Genomic DNA, 9,270 nt, shown 5'->3' on the forward strand with positions numbered 1-9,270 from the left:
AAAAAAAAAATAAAAGCAAGGCCTGATGTTAGCCCCTGCATCTCTGTGAGGAGCATCCGGCGTGATCAGGCAAGAACTAGTGAGAGCAGAAAATCTGCCCTGGGCGAATCTCCTTAGGCTGGAGTGGAGGACATTTTCATGTTGGAAGGTCACCTTTAGCTATCATCAATCAAGGCTGCATTCAAGAAACTTCATTTAGATATACTTAAAATGTATGTTATTGAAAAAACTCCAATGTATTTAATTTCAAAAAATGAAAACTATTTGTTAATTTTAAAGTTAAGTAACCTTTGAATGACTTGCTGTGTCTGTTTTTTGTTGGAAAGCATTTGAATATTTGGCTGCAGATGGGGGTCCGCAGTCTCAGCTGATCCTCTGGATGGTGTCAGTCATTTGCGACCTTAAGGGCATCTTGATTTGGGTTCGGTAGGAGGATGCATATTCACAGCAAGAAGTGGTTAAAGCAAGAAAGCATTTCAGAGGCATGCTGCTAAAGGCGGGGGTATTCCACTGCTTTTTTTTTTTTTTTTTTCATATTTCAGTTGGATCTTTCTTAGGATCCAACAATGACTTTAAAATGTCATCTGCTGAGAGTTTAATTTTGCCTTAGTGCTTTTGGTGCCTTGGTGATATCAACTAGCTGAGGCTGAACTGCTGATTTGAGCGTGATGTTGTGATTCTCAAAGTTGGGGAACCTGCGTATTCTTCAAGTGACTCACACGTATCATCCTGCTCATCAATGACAATTGCTATGTAGGGAAAATATTCATTTGAAATGTCTTCTTGAAGTATTTTGAGGAAAAGATAGCTCCCCCCTGCCCAATGCTTAGGTTTTTGCCACATATTGTATATAGACTTAGTTTAACTTGGAAAGAAATGTTCAAGTCATTTTGATGTGACATGATATTACACAGAAATGCTGCTTACCTATAGAAATTTTCAATAATTTATATTGCTGATTCTGTTCTTCATAAAATTTAACTGTTCTCAGAGAGATCAAAATTTTTTTTATTAATATTAAATCATAGCTGTGTACATTAATGCGATCATGGGGCACCATATACTGGTTTTGTAAACAGTTTGACACATGTTCATCACACTGGTTAACAGCTTCCTGGCATTTTCTTAGTTATTGTATTAAGACAATTATAGTCTACATTTACTAAGTTTCACATGTATCCTTGTATGATGCACTGCAGGTGTAATCCCACCAATAACCCTCCCTCTGCCCATCCTCCCCCCTTCCTCCCCTCCCTACCCTCCCTCTCCCCCTTCCCCATATTCTTAGGTTATAACTTAGGTTATAACTTTCATATGAAAGCCATAAATTAGTTTCATAGTAGGGCTGAGTACATTGGATACTTTTTCTTCCATTCTTAAGATACTTTACTAAGAAGAATATGTTCCAGCTCCATCCATGTAAACATGAATGAGGTAAAGTCTCCATCTTTTTTAAGGCTGCTTAATATTCCATGGTGTACATATACCACAATTTATTAATCCATTTGTGGATAGATGGGCACTTGGGCTTTCCTCTACTAGGTATATACCCAGAAGACCAAAAATCACATTATAACAAAGATATTTGCACCAGAATGTTTATTGCAGCCCAATTCGCAATTGCTAAGTCATGGAAAAAGCCCAAGAGAGATCAAATTTTGGCTAACATGTATCTCTGGGACAGCTAATGCACTTTGGAATGACACAACAAATCCACAGTGAATACTTCATTCAGCTTTAGCATGTTATGAAATTGAGGATGCTAAATTGAGGATGCCAGGTTGCATTTGCATGAATGTAGTTAGCAATACTTACAACTTGTTGCAAAGTGTCACTCAAAACAGCTTTAGCACAGATTTTGCTGATGTAGGATACAATGAAAAAAAAATGAGAGTGTCTGGATCTGTGAATACTTTTATTTTTTTAATCAGTGCAATAAGCCCTTCGTGTTTTCCTGTCATGGAAGGTTCACCCTCTGTACATACACTCACTCAATTTTCACAATATTTATCTTGGAAGTTGTTGAAAGTATCAGCTTCTGTGTTCTGTTCACAAGCGTGCCCAAAGCAAGTAACTCTTTACAGCAAAGAAAATCTTCTGCTATGACCCAAATGAAGTGTAAAATCTATATTGAGTTGGTCGTATCAGTTGATTCATCCAAAGTGATTGAAAAACATGCATTTTTCTTGTATAGTATTGCATGCAGTTGTTTCGTTAAGTTGAAACTTAATTCATGCGGCTGATCAGGTGTGGTTCTCCTTGAAAGACTGTACTTTGAAATGTCATTGGAGTTTAAGCATCCTACAACTTTGATAATGCATTCTCTCACAATTTCTGCATCAGTATGGCTTCCTGTTAAGTATATAAGCTACTTAAAAAATTCAGATTCTCATGAGGGTATAACTGTCTAGGTTCCTTTGTTCCAGTTGACCCCTTCACCCAGGGGGTGTGACGAACACCTTAACATTGTGCCCGTTAGGTGAGATCCCGCCAATCACCCTCCCTCCTCCCCCCTCTTCTCTGTACCCTTCCCACCCCCGCGCTATACTAGACTTGTGTTTTTCCATCATGTGGGTGTGTAGTATGTGGGTGTGTAGTTGTTTATACAACTGTGTATTGGTTTTGTCTTAGTATTGAGGACACTGGATACTTGTTTTTCCATTATAAGCTACTTTATAAGTTGCTTCAGTGGTATTATTTCTAGTTCTCACTGCTGCTTGAAAGTATTATCTTCACTTTTCCTTTTCATCTTTTAATTTCTGCAATACGTATGTATAACCTTTTGCACTTTTCCCTCTAACTTAAACTATTATAATGCTGATCAGCATTGCATTTTTTTTTTTTTATTGTCGGGGATTCATTGAGGGTACAATAAGCCAGGTTACACTGATTACATTTGTTAGGTAAAGTCCCTCTTGCAATCATGTCTTGCCCACAGAAGGTGTGGCATGCACCAGGGCCCCGCCCCCCTCCCTCCTTTGCAGTATCACAAAAAAAAGCACATTACCTTATCTTTAGTAGAAAAAAGATAATATTGCAATTCCCAATCCTCATTTAAAAATCTGTTTTCTTCCAGTATTCTCTGGGTCTTCTTTGACATGATGGCTGTTAAACAGAATTACAAAATACTGTTGAGCTGTGAAACTATTCACAAATTCCACTTCAAACAGAAACCCTGTGCACCACTGTCCAAAGCTGATAGCAGACGGGCATACTCAACTCCCATAAAGTCTCGCAGACCAGCCTTGTGCGGTAGAGCCACCAATCAGAGAGGGGAAGTTAGAAACAAACCGTGAGTGTGGCAGCTGCCAATTTAGCCTCCTGGAACACTCATATTCTAATTGTGTCCGTCAGTCTTGGAGTATTACTTCATTGAAACTTATTTTATTCCTTGGCATTTTAAATACCTTCATTTTAAAGTTGAAATAAAAATATTAAAGAGGAACAAAAATGTATTAATAAAGGGATTTGTTATGTACAGTTTGTATTCAGTCAAAGGCTGTACTTGAGGACCTGGAAGGCCTCAGGTTTCCTGCCCCAGCCTTGAGCCTGCGGCAAGAGAAAAGAAGGACCCCGCACAGGGTGTGGGAGAAAGGGTAAGTCTGCTGCGATGGAGGAAGACGGAAACCTCCACTCACCTCTGTTTCCCAGCCAGCCACTGCATAATGGCAGCGACCCAGGTGTGCGGCCTTGGGGTACCACTTACAAGCCATTGAAGGGTTTGTAAATTATTGTTGGAATAATGCCTGTATATATTCTAGATTCCAGGAAGTCTAGATCAAAGTAGCTCCTGTAAACTAAGGAGTATGGGAACATTATATCTTCTGGGAAAGGTTCATTATTTAGCACCAAGATCATCATCAGGTCCAGGGTCATTACAAAACTACACTTCAATTTTGCCCTTTTAATACCTAAAGCTGACATTTAAATGCAGTTACTGTTGACACCTAGGCAATGCTAAGTTGGATTTAACCTTGGTCCTCTTTTTTGTACATTTCTATGTGTGATCAGAAAGCTAAAGTCAAGGAATTTTCTGCACATGGTGTCTGAAAGTACTAATATCAAACACTTGTTTCTAATTATCTTTTCCTTTCACATGCCTTATTTCTAAGCTCTTAACGTATTAGCTGTTACATTTTTATTTGTTTATGACATTATTTATAACAGCATATTTGGGAAATACAGACATATAAACAAGAAAATTTTAAAGTTAAGCACAATTCAACATTCAGACAACAAATGCCAATTCACTTAATGGTTTAATTATGACTATTTTCTTTCTTTCTTTTTTTTTTTGCTATTATAGATAATGAAGCTTAAGAACATTCTTGAACATGTCCTCTGGTTACACATGCAAGCAGTTCTCTAGGGCAAAGCAAAAGGTTGTAAGTGCAAATATTGCTGGATCTTAGAATATTCACAGCTTTATCTATTTAATAGGTAATGCTGAATTTTGCTGTAGTTGAAATCTGTTATATTCCCACCAATAATTTAAGGATGCAATCACTCCTCACCCTCATCTACACTTGAATGAAAATTGAGCAGATATTTAAACATTATTTGATTTTTAAATTATTAGTTTGTTCATGTTTATTTGATTTTTATAGGTCTTATTTTATGTCTTATTAGTTTGTTCATATTTATTTGAGTTTTATATGTTTTATTTGATATTTTATAGGCTTTGCGCATTCTGGGCAATTTTTTTTTTTTAAGTTGTGGCAGCCTCCACGTTGAACTCTAGTAATTTCTGCTTCCAAGTAGTCATGCTTTTATGTGGACCTCTTTTACATTGCTTTGAGGATTTCTGTGTGATTGGTAGAATATAACAGGAGTTATATATTCTAACTAGGTCATAAACCATGATTCTGTGCTTTGTACCATCTCCTAGATCACTCTGTTTATGAACGTTGGCTGCCATTGTTGTGAGAACCCTCAACCAGCCCTCAGGAAAGGCTGAGAGTGTGTGTGTGTATGTGTGTCTAATTCATCTTAGACATGAATTCTACAGCCCAAGTCAAGGTTTCAGAGGATTGCAGCCTCACCTGACACCTTGACGCAGTTGTATGAGGGGTCTTGAGTCAAAGCCACTCAACCAACCTGCTCCTGCATTCCTTACCCGCAGAAACTGAGATAACAAAGTCTTGTTATTTAAGCTGCTAAATTTTAGACTAATACAGTAATAAGCAGCCAAAGCAGATATAACATTGATTTATAAAAAACTCATACATAAATGTTATAACAAAATATTAATAACACATACTGAAAAATGTATCATTTTCTTATTTACATTGTACTCTTTACGTATACAAAATATCTTTTGTGTTTCTAACTAAAATTTTCCTGGATTTCTACTATACCTGATTGTCATATATCAAACCTAAGTTTTTTCCCTTCAAAAACAATAGTCACTAAAATCTAGTACATTTTTATCAAACCTCATAATTACAGACTCTTCTTGGTTTTGTTATTGTCATTAATAGCACATGATCAGGTTGTTTGAACCTATTTTCAGATTGTCTATTTCGTTATTAGGGTTTTTAACCTATTTTCATCTATTTTGAACAAACTGCTTTATTTTTATGTTTTGGTTTATGTTTTCCATTTGTGTTTGTGTGTTGTTGACTCAGTTCTTTTACTTCAGTTTGCTTGACTGTTCATCCTACATAACCTTATAAGAATTCGACTTTGAAGATGTGCTTGAAAGTAATACCAATTATCAAGATCAAGAAAACATAAGTTCAAATTTACTGGCTTTTAAAGTGGGTTATAGCACCACTGTAGCAGTCCTATAGCCTATGGCTAGGAAGAGTGAGAGTTACAAGAAATACCTGTATAGCTCAATAATAGGACACCTTGGTGGAAAGGGCATGGAGAGGGATTTAGCACTCCTAACAAGCATGAGAGCTCGCGAGATGAGAGCAGTGGTGAATTGGTAGTCTCTACACCTGTGGTGTTGAAAGGCACGAGATCAGCCTTATATTAGGCTGGAGAGGAAGGCAGTCAGGTGTGCGCATTCTATCACGGACCCACTTACTCTGACTCTGTCTCCTTTGCTGCCTGCAGAACGCCAGCATGGCGTCTCTCTGCTGAAGATTGCCAAGCTCTACTAAAGACTAAGATCTATCTATTCTAAGAAGACTTCCTTACTCTAAGACTCTCTCTCTCTGCCCTACTGATAGTACATAGCCCTCAGGCATCTAAGAGAAATGGTTCCTGAGCAAGGTAGCTTAGTGGTCCGTGAACTAGGTCCAGAACCTAGTTAAGCTGGCCCGAGACCTGGCAGCCCCGGGCCCTGACAGGTGGCACAGTGGATCATAAAGCCTATTTGGCGTGATGTGTTCCAAGCCTTTTAGCTGCGAGCCACTTTCGATATTCACTCTACCCCATAGTCAAAGACATGTCTATCCCCAGATGTTGATGATGGCTATTCTGAATAGTAATAAAAATTAAACATGTGTTTGTTACTGCGAGAACAATTTGAAGAACATTGTTTTTTTAATCTATTTGATGAGCTTAACGTATCTTGTTTTTGCCACCTACTACTTCCTAGCTTTTATTACTAATAATAGGAGATTTTAGATATAGTGACAATTACTAATACACTATTTGTATGCAATGCATGTTTCAATATTTCATTTGTATTCTACTTGTAACAAAATTTATATCAAATATATAGTTTCATCTTATTTAATTGGTTTAAATGCCACTAGTTCTTTGTTTCCATAATCACACTATTACTGAATTTTTAAAGTAGGTTCATCTTCAGGTTGGCTATCGAACTTCTCTGAGTAATTTATTAAAGGAGGTATTATTAGTTTAATATGATTAAACGTAGGAACTTGAGTAGTATGTCTTGAGAAACTGATTAAGAAAATCCCCAAATATATACATACAACAAGTATGTGTTTGTAATCTAAGGTATAAAATATCTTGGATTTTACTAGGATGCATCTCAAATGTTAATATATTAATAGATTAAAAATGCTTTATAAAACAAAGTTTATCCAAGTAGTATACGATTACCAATTATTTGCCAAACATTATTGTGGGCTTTGAGAATGCAAAAAGAATATGATGTCAAACTGTAAGTGATTCACAAAAAAATACGGGATGGATTTTATGTGCAGAGCTTAAACAATAATGACAAAGAGGATGATAGCAGCTATTTTTTAAGCACTTAATGTGTGTGCCTGACACTAATTCTGAGTTCTCTAGGACTATCAAGATCTTGTAGGGTTCAGAGAAACCTTGATATAAAGGTGCTGCTATTATCCCCAGTTTGCATTTGATTAATTTAGTCATGTTGATAGTTAGTAGAAGAATTAGAATTTGATACCAAGTGGCTCCAGACATATATATAAATATAATATAAAAAATGTAAATATAATATAATATAAATATATATGTGTATATATATACTTTTTTTTTTTTTTTTTGCAGCTTTTGGCCGGCACTGGGTTTGAACCCGCCACCTCCAGCATATGGGGCCAGCGCCCTACTCCTTTGAGACACAGGCGCCGCCCTGGACCTATATTTTTAATTGGTATCTAATGTAATGTTACAGTGAATTTTTAAAAGTATTTTAGAATTTTTAGCAATGTCTTCTGATTCCACTGTAGTGGATGGAGCTAACAGAGATGCCTTCTACTACAAATACCCACGTGTAAACAAATGCTACTAGAATGTGGCCTCCCAAAGCTGTAGGCTTAGAAGATAAAAGGGGCAAGAGGAGGGAGGGGCAGATGAGCAGAGCCAGGAGTCCTCGAGGCAGCTGGGGGAGTGGTGGCCCCATAGGACTGAATAGGCTTTCACTTTTACTTAGAATGAGCCAGGAAGCCATTGCAGGGCTTTGAGTAAATGTTACATGATCTGCAAAATATCTTTATCAGGATTACTGTGGCTGCTGCTTTGAGAATAAACTATAGGAAGAAAAATGGAAAAACAGATCAATGAAGAGATTATTTCAAAAGCCGAAAGGTACATGATGTTGGTTTGGACCATGCCATACCAGCAGAAATAAAGATAAATAACCAGGATCTGGATATATTTTTAAGACAGGGCCAAAATTTGCCAACAAATTTGATGTACGTGTTAGGAGAAAGAGAGAATAGGATGATTAAGTCTAATATATATTTATAATTGATATAAGGATGATAGAAGTCTAATATAAATTTAATAAGTGTCCTAGAAAGATAGAATAGAAAGTAACAAACTCAGAAAGATTCTGGGTAAGAATTTGCCAATATGGATAACAGAAATATTAATCCTCATGTTAAAGTAGCGTACCAGGTGTAAAGCGGATATGTTACATAAATTAGGTGCGGACACTGATGCGGTAGAAACCAAAACAAAGAGATTATCGTTTAAGCAATCAAATAGAAAAGACAATTCAGTAAGTAAGGAAGGACAATTAAGCAAGAACAGACTTCCAGGAGTGACAGAGATGCTTGACAATCATGGAATAGTATCTTCTCAGTGACTGCATTAACTGTCAAACTGCATTCTGTGAATAATCAAAGAAATAAGAAGAGAAATAAAGGTATTTTTAGACACAAATGATTGAAAAAATATACCACTCGGTGAACTTCATTGAATGAACTTACTGAACAATGTAGGAAAAATTAAATCAGGAAACAGCTATACAATACTAGAAGCCCACGAATGTTTGTAAACATAAGGCAAAAACTAAATAATTCTTAATTTAGGCTAGGCGCAGGGGCTCATGCCTGTAATCCTAGCACTCTGGGAGGCTGAGGAGGGTGGATTGCCAGAGCTCAGGAGTTCAAGACCAGCCTGAATGAGAGTGAGTGACCTAGAATGAGACCTCATCTCTACTAAAAATAGAAAACTGGCTCAGCACCTGTAGCTAAGTGGTTAGGGCGCCAGCCATATGCACTGGAGCCAGTGGGTTCAAACCTGGCCTGGGACTGCTAAATGCCGATAACAACAACAACAACAACAACAACAACAAAAAGTAGCTGGGTGTTGTGACAGGCGCCTGCAGTCCCCACTACCTGGGAGGCTGAGGCAAGAGAATCGCCTAAGCCCAAGAATTGGAGGTTGCTGTGAGCTGTGATGCCATGGCACTGTACTGAGGCCGACACCTTGAGTCTCAAAATAAAATAAAATAAAATAAACATAGAAAAACTAGCTAGGCACTGTGGTGGGTGCCTATAGTTCCAGCTACTGGGGAGGCTGAGGCAAGAGGATCACATAAGCCCAGGTGTTTAAAGTTGCTATGACTTTTGATGACATAATGCTGTAGCCTAG

Source organism: Nycticebus coucang, chromosome 14 (genome assembly GCF_027406575.1).
Source record: "Nycticebus coucang isolate mNycCou1 chromosome 14, mNycCou1.pri, whole genome shotgun sequence".
Taxonomy (NCBI): Eukaryota; Metazoa; Chordata; class Mammalia; order Primates; family Lorisidae; genus Nycticebus; species Nycticebus coucang.